We start from the raw sequence: 11,481 nt of genomic DNA, 5'->3' as shown, positions 1-11,481 counted from the left end.
CAATGAAGAGGCTAATTTCAATTGAAAGTGGAAATTTCTTGTAAAATTTTGTAGACACAGTCAACATTATAATTGATTTCATAATTGTTGGAAAATACTTACATTGCGTTAATTTGAATGAGCAATCTGTTAGCTATCGATAAATACCACATTTATTACTTGTCAAGCATTATAAAAAAGTAACAGTATTTTAAAACTGGGGAATTGGAGGTATACAATCTTTGTATTGCGCTAACTTTATATCTTTGTATTCAGTTGAAACATTTTATTGAATTTAATAAAGTGCTATCCTTTTCCTGTGTGTGTGTGTGTGTTGTTTTTTTCAAATACATGATAATTGGCTATATTAGTATTAGCAATTCTAGATCAAATTACGTCAAAGACTGACTTAACATTTCCGACTCCAACCTTATTGCATTCGGAATATGTTTACCATCTTCTGTTTTTGCAACTTCTATTGGTCTTGTTGAAGATATCAAACTATTCAGTACAGACAAAATGGCCGAATTGGAGATGAACTTGCTATTAATGCAAATGACACAATAAGACAATATAATTATATATTTATATCTATACCTTAATCATAATCACGTTGAAATGAGATTTAATCTAAATAAAATATTTCAACTTTAGTTTAGCTTAACTAGCGATTGGTATTGCTGAAATAAAGAGAGACGGCTTTAATCATACATCTTGTTGATAGTTCATTTACCAAAACAAAAACATTATTTTGATGAGCAGCTATAATCAATATGTATAACGGTTATATAGCAAGACATTTTATGTATAAAATGTTTTACTATATTACTATTATTGTACTTTTCATACTCGATGATATGTCCTTATGGTGTTTCCTTCATGCAAGATGATATATTTATGTTTCATAATATGTTATAATAATATTTTCTTTCATGCTAGATACATGTAATATATTTATGTGTTTTTTCTCATTATGCTAACAGGGATTACGGGTATGTAAAACTTTGCATAATTAAAAAAAATTTAAAATGTAATTACCAAATTTGGCGTTTTTTACGATGTTTTAATATTACTTTTCTCAAATTTTCACATTCAAAACTTATATTTAACAATTGTTTCTAAACGAAACCTTTCTGCACAGTGATGGTCATCATGTACTATACGAAAATCAACCTTGATTGTATGCATATTAATCGATAACACGTTAACAATATTGTAATTTAAAAGTACAATTATTTTCAGGACAAAAAGTTATATGCTATAAATATTTGTGTGTTTAATACGAAAAGGTTAAAGATAATCTTTGACATCTTTTAATTGTAAATCTTATACTAAACAATATGTTGTTTCCATTTTAATTGCTCTCTGAAGGTGGTAAGTTTGTTTTATTATCTCATTAAAATATAAGTTACAACATTGTATACAGAGACAGAAAGCTAAAAAAAAACCACATTTTTTAAGACAATCAACCGCAAACAGCAATGAATGAAATCTTTTTTCGAAGTTCATTGACATTCTTTGTATTGCTGCAGTTGATATAATGTGGATTCATTTATTTTCATGGTATCAATTTTCATAATGAACTTGCATATTCGTAGATATTTCATTTCGTGGATTTGGCAAAGTCTAACATACATTCATTTATATATTCGTTGAATATTAAAATTCGTGGTTCCTCTGTACCTACGAAAGTCTCGAAAATTGTTATCAAACGAATATTCATGAATCCAAAATATTTGATTGAAACATGTACCCCTTGATTGTTTTATACTTTTAAAAGAAATTTTCTTCGTGTACACTACTTTCTACTTTTGAATACTTTTAGATGTTTTTTTGGCCCAATGTACATTTTAAGCATAGCAAGCAATAAAGGAACAAAACAGACAAAGTTTAACAATTCACACGTGAAAATTGACAGCCTGATTTATGTGCAAAATAACAGATGTAAACTAACTGTGATGTACATCAACAAAGGACAATCACTGAACTAACTAAACTCAGCTATTTTGTTTTGTTTAAGTTAACATTTGGTAAAAAGCTACCACCGACGCTCGAATACTTTTCATATGTATTATTTTATATCATATTTCTAAACATTTTGAAATTAACAAATGTTTTCTTTTCTTTTTATTGCTGCGTATTACAGATGTGTGTGGTAAGTATCAATTGCTTTTTATTTCATTTATATAAAAATTTTGTTAACCTAATGAAAACTATCAGATTTTCTGATTAATTAGTTATACCGATTTTCACTTTATCTATCCTTTATTTAATACGTTTCGAATAAATGCTTAAAGGTAACCAATAAGATATTTATGATATCATATAGTTAGATTTGACAATAAAGATATCAGCTTCAATTCCAAAAATAGTGTACAAACTTCTATATTTAGGCAATTAATATAATACCTGTAAATCTATAATCTGTCGACATATCATATATATTGCAAATGACCAAATATGAGATCTAGGTCTTACAAAATTTATCTTCAGTTGATTTATAACATCATTTCCTGTAGATTTTATAAAATATCTGTCATCTGTCTACATGTTTGCTTAAAGACTATTTTTTTTTCATCTATTACAGATACATCCACGGGTAAGTCAAATTCACATATAGAAATAAAACATATATATTGTATGACTGAAAAATTTGGTACTGTTAGTCATCGATGCACATGAAAGTAAACATTATAAATGACTGCATCAAATACACTGGTCACTAGGCGAATGCAACAATTTTCATATAAGCAGTACAATGTGTATTTTGCAATTTGCTATTCATTCCTTGTTTTTTTGTTAGTCTAAATTTTAAATGAAAATCGAACACATTGTAATTATAAACTTCATAATAAATTATTTAAGTTATATATTGATACCAGTTTAGAACAATTACGATAAACTGCGAGACTGTCGTTACATTTATAAATTATTTCCATTCTCATGAACCTTTGACTTTAAAATATATCGAGTTTGGTGTTCCTGTTAGAAGTAAATCCAAGTAAACGATTTGTGTGCAAACGATATACAAAGTTTTTGAATTAGAAAAAATGTGAAACTTTACTGCTAACAAAGAGAAGAAGTTGTAAGTTTTAAATTTATTTTATTCAAAAGCTTCATGCAAAATAGTTTTGAATTGTTGTTTTGAGTATAAAATACATCAATGAGTAAGTATGTGTATGAGAAATTAGCATCCTTAGTTTATGGGTACTAAAAAAGTACTAGATAGTCCTTAAGTTCTATTTTTTTTACCATTTTCCATGAGTGCTAATCTATCTAAAAAAAGACAACAGTAATATACCGCTATTCAAATGATACAATAAAGAGTACGTCAATGTATGGTTATTACGTTGGGATTGTGACGGATTTTTCTTTATTATTTGAACTTCCAAAGGAGATATCAAACTTTTCCCATATATCTAATTTGTGATAATGATTGTAAAATCGTAGTCATTGGGTTTTTTTTTTAAACAATTGTATATAATATCTTTTTTTATTATATGTATTTTATTGTTTCAGAATTGTCCTGGTGGAGTAAGTATTTCTTATTTGTTTTTGAGATCTGACAGACATTTTTAAGTCAACCCATTTATTAAGCCAAGTTAAACAAATCTTACATCCATAATGTTCAACCTAAACGGTGACTTATATAAGACAAAGATTACATAATTAGGCGATATTTGAACTTTGATGACACTTTGTATGCATTGAACGAAATCTGAATATAAATCAAATGATATATGTAGCATTTAAAGGTTGAAATATACAATCGATTATATATTTGTAAAATAGGTTTAATATATATACCGTATAGCGGGTTATTTTCGCGGGGTGTTAATTTTCGCTTATTTTCACGGATAGAACAAAATCGCCAAATTAAAATCCGCCAATTTAAAAGTGCACATGCAAAGGTATTGATAAAAGTTTAGAATCCGCCAAAATAATAACCGCCAAAATATTTCGTATACCTTTATCAATGAAAATCGCGAAATTTTACACCCGCGAAAATAACCCGCTATACGGTATATGGCGAACGTTAAACGCATCGAAAACATATATTTTATTTTCACTTTGAATTCTCTATGGGGTTTCTTGATGCTTTGACTAGTCTTAATCTAATCAAATTACCAATTGCACAGAGCTGTAAACTTTAAATAAATTTATCGAAAGTCTGTGTATATAAGTTTAATGTTATGCTATTGCTATACTCATCTTATTTAATCATAGGGTGAAAATGGCAACAAAACAAATTTACTTTTTATGTTGTGACGATGTCAAATTGCATGCAACTTCGTTTGTTTTCGTGTATTTTTTTATTTATCACTCATTCTTAAATAATAAAAACAACAAAAAATGGACCAGATGATCCCCTATTAGTTTCATATAGTTAAATTGAGACAACAGTAGTTTACCTATGATCAAATCGCATAAATTCAAGGTAACAAACAAAAACTAAAATAATCAGAGTAACTCTCAAAAGCAAAAAGACATGGTGCGTCGACGTCCGTTTATTTGACCATGATGTACACATTTTTTTCTCGTTTTAAATATGCATTACAAATAGGGTTTGATTTTTAAAAAAAAGTTAATTTAATGTTTTTACATTTACCGTCTACTTACCAAAAATAACGTTAACGTCCATATTTTGGCATAAAAATGAAAAATAAAATTAATCATAACAAGTACACTTAGTGTTTTTCTTTAAAGGATTGAGGTACGGTAATGGACATATTTCTCTTAGTTTATTAGAGTTTGTCTGTGTTTATGCGTTTTTGCGTTTTATATTTTATAGAATCAATGACGTCATAATACTCCATTTGATGATTCTTAATTTGAAAATGAATGGCTTAAGATTTCATCAAGTTCACAACATTATTTGAGATATTGTATTTACTTAAGATCTGATTACACGATAATCATAGGATAGTGTTGCTATATTTGCTTGAGATGCTATAAATTATATATATTGCAAAAATCAGTAAAATGTATTCTGATTTGTAGATGTTACGAACACATTTGGTCTATGAAATGTTGTTTCTGACAAGGGTTATGATGTAAATCCGGGAATTTCTCGTTACATTGAAGACCTGTTGGTGACCTTCTGCTGTTGTTTTTTCTATGGTCGGGTTGTTGTCTCTTTGATACATTCCCCATTTCCATTCTCAATTTTATATTTTATGACTCTGTATAATAATACACAAAGTCATTTAATTCTTTCTTAAAAAATAAATGAAAACATTGGTATACAATCATACATACATGATATGGCTTTGTCAGTTTGCCTTTGACTTTGCAGTTTTAATATCCTTTTGTTATCACCCGCTTCTCTTTTGCTTGTGACAGAGTAGACATAATTCATTGATTAACTTTGACTGTTTAAAAGCATAAGACACAATCAGATTGGAGGTAGCTATAGTGTTATTGCTAACGATAATGCTATTTTTCGAGACGTCAAACTGTGACATATCAAGAAAAGAAGCATTTTCACCCATTTGTTTTTTTATCAAGTATCACATTAAGCTTTCGGATGTAAGTTCCTTTTTCTGATCGAACATTGTCGCACATTTTTACACCTTTACCAGTACAACAAATACATATCTTTTGCTGTCGATACGGAGAAGGCAAGGGTTGACAATATTCTATTTAGCAGTAAATCCTTCGGGTGGTGAAATTTTGGAATAGAAAAGGAAAAAAATTGATACAAAATACAACGTCGATCAGTACATTAATTAATGAACTTAACAATATAAAAAAGAAAATGTGGTATGATTGCCAATGAGACAACTATCCACAAAAGACCAAAATGACACAAACATTAACAATTATAGGTCACCGTACGACCTTCAACAATGAGATACCAAGTTTGTTTAAATAACATTTAAATATTTTACTGCACAAAATGCATATTCCTACAATACAAGTCTCATCGGTGATTCATGAAGCCAATTTAGTTTTCAGTCCCAGACCTATATCAAACTCTGACGAAATAAAATAGAACTAATATAAAAGTCACTTTCGTACAAGGGATCATATCTGTGAATGACGATATTGATGATTATCAGCAACTCTCTGTTGATGCCACCGAATTCTTCTTTTTCTGTCATAAACGACAAACAACAAATTCAGAATTTAGATGAGCTTGAATAATTTAATAACTGTAGTATATGTACCCAAAAAAGTAAATTAACGATATGTCATTTGATTTACATTGATGAGTTATTACGTTTCTAACCATTCACAACAGTTTGATGAAGGCTTTTGAATGTATAACCAAGATTATGTAAATGATGATTAAAAGCGAGTAAAAGGAATATACATGTTTGACAGTAGATGAAACGTTCCCTCGTATGATATTAAGACTAACTGTATTCTTTCTTTTTTAGATGAGGAAAAGAAATAGTGATACAATATCGGTAGGTTATAATTGTTGGAATATTTTTTTTTCTAATAGTTTTTGTACAAATATAGTAATGTTAGACAACAAAAGTATTTGACATCATATACATCAATACCAACCTGTAGCTGTAGCACAGCCTTTGGTTAATGTATCTATATTTAGCATTCATTTGGAAGTCCATTGAATATATGCTTGAGTATCGTCCACATTCGGAGTTGCCATCATATTAGGAGATAATATTTTATTTCATCTGTGAATGTGTGCAAACATTTGTTGTTTAATCATGACTTTTACCATAACGTATCTTCATATATTCAAGCATATTATTTATTAATATTTAAACCATAGATCAAATGCACTGACCTTCTACTCTATTACCAATCACCTTATCAAAGGTATAATCGAGAATCAAATTGAAGATTCGATTTCTAAAGATAAAATGAAACATCTAAATCATAGACTTTGTACTGAAGAATAACATTTGATTTAAAATAAAGCCATGGGGATTGGCAAAATATGGCACATTGATGTCTTTGTGATTTATAAAGTATGCTTTAGGATACAGATAAACCTCAAAATGATTAAATATACATGATGTACATGTAATTATTGTATCAATGACGTCAAATTATATTTCATGACGCTGAATAACATTACTCAAGGGGTACAATCAAAATCACGTGATGGATATACACACACCGGATGTAACAGTCGAACTCGCCGCATGAAAGGTTAGTAGTTGCATTTTCTTGTTTATATCAATTAAATTTTGATTAATAAGTTGGCACATCGAATGTCGGATAGTATGTAGTTTTAAAATACACAATTGTTTTTGCTAGAAAGCGTGCAGTTATGCAAACACTTCGACACAGTTCAATTTTCGAAATTTATCTATGTCGAAGTGTTAGCATTAACTGCACGCTTTCCATCAAGGAAAATTGTGTATTTCAAAACTAAATAGTATCCGACATTCGGTGCACTACCTTATTTATTAAATGTTATTGATATAAACAAGTAAATACGACTACTTACCTTTCAAGCGGTCTGCTCGACTGTTACTTCCGGTGTGTGTATATCCATCACGTGATTTTGATTGTACACCTTGTTACTGATGAAGGTCAAACCAGAAAAGCAATTCATATATATTAGTAAATATATATTTAGCCTATTATTTCAATATATTTATTTCAAGAACCAATTAGGTATTTTAATGCGAAACAATAAAATCATATACCAATAGTTCTTTAAGAATCAAAAATTAAAATCATAAAAACACTGAACTCCGAGAAAAATTCAAAACGGAAAGTCCCAAATCAAATGGCAAAATCAAAAATTCAAACACATTAAATGAATGGACAACAACTGTCATATGTTTAGCAAGCAATCAATGGCATTGAAAATACAAAAATGTAAAACAAGTCAAACAAGAATTAAATACCTCATTAAACAAAATAATTATTAACGAAAGATAAATATTATATACAACAGTAACCAATAACTTAAATTAAATTTCCTAACTTGGGACAAGTACATACAGAAGTAGCGGATGTGTGTATGTTCATTTTCCTCGACAAAGACTTGATATGCACGTAACTATTTGTTATAGTTCCTGACTTTTCTACATGATTTTATTTTAAACAATGAAATAAGATGAATAATTTTACAAAAATTCAGAAATACGAGCACGCGTGAATGAATTTGATATTCGCCATTTGTTTAAACATTTTGTACAACAAAAATAGTAAATAAACTAACTAAACACCAATCCGTTATCTTTTTGATAGTCTTTAGTTTTTCTTATTATTAGATTCAAAACATTTAAAATTTTGTTTTCTGTTTTCAGAATTTCCGAGACACAGACACAGCATCTATAACAGAAGTATACCTACAAAATAAACAGTTATCTTTAGGGTCTTTATATAACCTAATAAATGATTATTTAGATGTAAAAGGACAACGGTCTACAAATACATATGAGGATATTCTTTATGATCAAGATTACAATTATGATGGCAATTGAGGGTGAGTTTTTGTACCATGATAATTCTCAAAAGAAACATACACGTTGCTGTACCAAGTCTGGATGATAAAAGTGTTTTCAATAAGTTAGATGTGGTACAGCTTTTGAGTTTACAATTTTTTTAGTTTTAAAGAACTTTCTATTTTCAATTCACTTGGAGTTCGGTATTTTACTTTTTTCCCTAAATAATTTAGTTTTTTTATTCAATTGTTGGTTGTTTTTGCCGTGTTAGTCTCACGTATTTGGACATTTTATTTCAAATGCTCTTCATATTTGATATCTCCTTTTAACTATGAAGTTTGATTTCAACACCACTGATAATAAATAATGAAAACACCACATTATTTGGTGAGTTTTATACAGACAAAACGTGAGTCTGGTCAATACAATTGTAAGTCAACGTTGTGTTTATTTGGAGTGTCTAAAGTTTGCGTAGCAATACAATTAGTGAATGACGATTTGAAAATACTGACTGTGTGAAAAAGATTTCTGTGTGAATACTAGAATTTGGGATTGTCTCATTATAAAATTGAAAATGGAAATGGGGAATGTCAAAGAGACAACAAACCGACCAAAGAGCGAAGTCCAACAATGGGTCTTCAATGTAACGAGAACATCTCGCAGCCGGAGGTGGTTGTCAGCTTGCCCTTAAATACAAATGTCTACTTGTTCAGTAAAAATTGACGACATACTAAACTCCTAAGTATTTAAATGAACTACAATTTAAAAAAAACATGTCAGACAAGCAAAGGTCAGAGGCTCCTTACATTGGACAGGCACATCTAATCAGGGGGGTTAAACATGTTTTGTGAGATGTCAACCATCGCCCTATACTTCTAAACAAAGTAAAATAAAGAAACACACATCAATAAGCACAGTTAATATAAATGTATGGCATACTTTACACATATAAGTAAGACATATTCTGCTTCATAAATATTTATCGTAAATTAAGCATTACTTACCATTTTAAAATTTTAATAGTTATGAATTTATTCTTTATATTTTCTATATTTCAGATATGGAAAAATGGCGCTTGAGTAAATGGTGTTCAGAAGATGAAAAATTGGTTTATTCATGAAATTAATTAAACAATTAGACTCCATGAACTTCTTTCATTATTGTACAATAAATCTTTAACACTATAACTACGACTGTAATACAGTTGTTGTAAACAATAAATAATATGAAATATCTTGTTATAATAACACGAATGTATAATATGTTTGAATAAATCAGTTTTTTCAACAGCTTATTTAACGAGTATAATTAATGTCGCAATCATATTTAGCATTTTTATGTCATATACATGTATGTGTTTCTCTCTATTTAAAAAAACCAGGAAATTTTGAAAAATCTAGGGACTGGGTTCTTTTTATAATACAATTTGTGTTATTAAAAAAATAGAACAAATGTCAACAAAACATAGAAAACACAATGGTCATGATTGGTTGTCACTTACAGAAAATCTGTATCATTGGCTGTGAGACAATCGTATATGTTACATTTGTCGTAGTTCCATGCTCCTTAGTCACTTTGTACATGTATTTATAATATATCATAGAAAACTCTACATCATCTGATTTTACTTGTCTTTTGGTGACATAATGAAGCAGGAACTGCATCTTCTTCTAGATTAACTAAAAGTCCTTCTGTTCGCGTAATCGTGCTAAAAATATCAATTTCACTATTTTTTACACAAATATTTTCGTTCTTCAACAGAGAAAAGACGACTTGGTCGATATAAAATGGAATGTTCAATGTAGATAGTGTTATCTTTTTTAAGTAAAAGATAAAGGGATAACTCATGTAACAAATATTCTTGATCAGACAAATTGTTCTTTGAACTTGAACATGAACATAACGAATGGAAATAACTAAGTTATCTTTTTGTTTTACATTTCGCGTTAAAAAAAATAGAGAAAAGATATAAATAAACTCATCATAGATACCAGGACTAAATTTTGTATATACGCCAGATGCGCGTTTCGTCTACAAAAGACTCATCAGTGACGCTCGAATCTAATAAATGTTTAAAAGGCCAAACAAATTACGAAGTTACAGAGCATTGAGGACAAAAGTTTTCTCAAAATTTTGCAAAATACAGCTAGGGTAATCTATGCCTGAGGTAGAAAAGCATTAGTATTTCAAAAAATTCAAAATTTTGTAAACAGTTAATTTATTAATATAGCCATATCAATGATAATTCATGTCTGCACAAAACGTGCTGATTATTGAGCTTGTGATACCCTCGGGGAAATAAATCTTCACCAGCAGTGGCATCGACCCCGTGGTTGTAAATAAACTCATAATAGATACCAGGCTTAAAATTTACGCCAGACGCGCGTTTCGTCTAAAAAAAAAAGACTCATCAGTGACGCTCGCATCCAAATCCAAAAACGTTTAAAAGGTCAAACAAAGTACGAATTTGAAGAGCATTGAGGACCAAAATTCCTAAAAGTTTTGCCAAATAAAGGAATCATAAAATTCGCAGTCAAACTAAAAACAAATATTCCCGATGCGAAATAAGACGAAACGACGAAAATAAAATAAAAATCCCCACAAGTCACTAAACAGGAAACTAAACATTTAAGAAAAGATAATACTTAAGATTGAAAAAGGATCAACAGTTCTTGAACTTCTGTTGCCGTATGCTCGAGTCATTTCAATGATTATTAAGCGTACAAACAAACAATATCAGAAGGATAAATGTCTAATAGATATAAGAATGTATGGTATGAACGCCATGAGATATAAGAATATGTGGTATGAACGCCAATGAGACAACTCTCCATTCAAGTCACAATTTGTGAAGGTAAACCGTTATTGGTGCGGTATTCAACATGGAGCATTGGCTCACACCAAACAGCCAATTTTATAGGGTCCCAAAACTACTAGTGTAAAACAACTCAAACTGGAAAACCAATTATTTAATCTATATAAAAAACGAGAAACACGTACGAACCCCATCACCAAACGGCAATTACTAAACATAAGATAATTAAGGTTCTTGAATAAGAACAGGTCCAAACAGATACAGCGGATTTCAACGTGTAAAAGGTATGAACCTTCAACCTTACCTGAA

General features: G+C 29.5%; 1 long non-coding RNA gene across 1 annotated transcript; it reads left to right on the top strand.

Annotated features, from left to right (window-relative positions):
• Positions 1–3,497: 3,497 nt before the first annotated feature.
• Positions 3,498–9,601, top strand: LOC134683959 (uncharacterized). The gene is made up of 4 exons (XR_010101124.1): positions 3,498–3,513; positions 6,363–6,392; positions 8,220–8,398; positions 9,416–9,601. It is a non-coding gene; the product is annotated as an uncharacterized LOC134683959 (long non-coding RNA).
• Positions 9,602–11,481: the final 1,880 nt, after the last annotated feature.

This window comes from Mytilus trossulus, chromosome 9 (genome assembly GCF_036588685.1).
Source record: "Mytilus trossulus isolate FHL-02 chromosome 9, PNRI_Mtr1.1.1.hap1, whole genome shotgun sequence".
Classification (NCBI taxonomy): domain Eukaryota; kingdom Metazoa; phylum Mollusca; class Bivalvia; order Mytilida; family Mytilidae; genus Mytilus; species Mytilus trossulus.
This window is presented reverse-complemented; position numbering and strand designations above follow the sequence as displayed.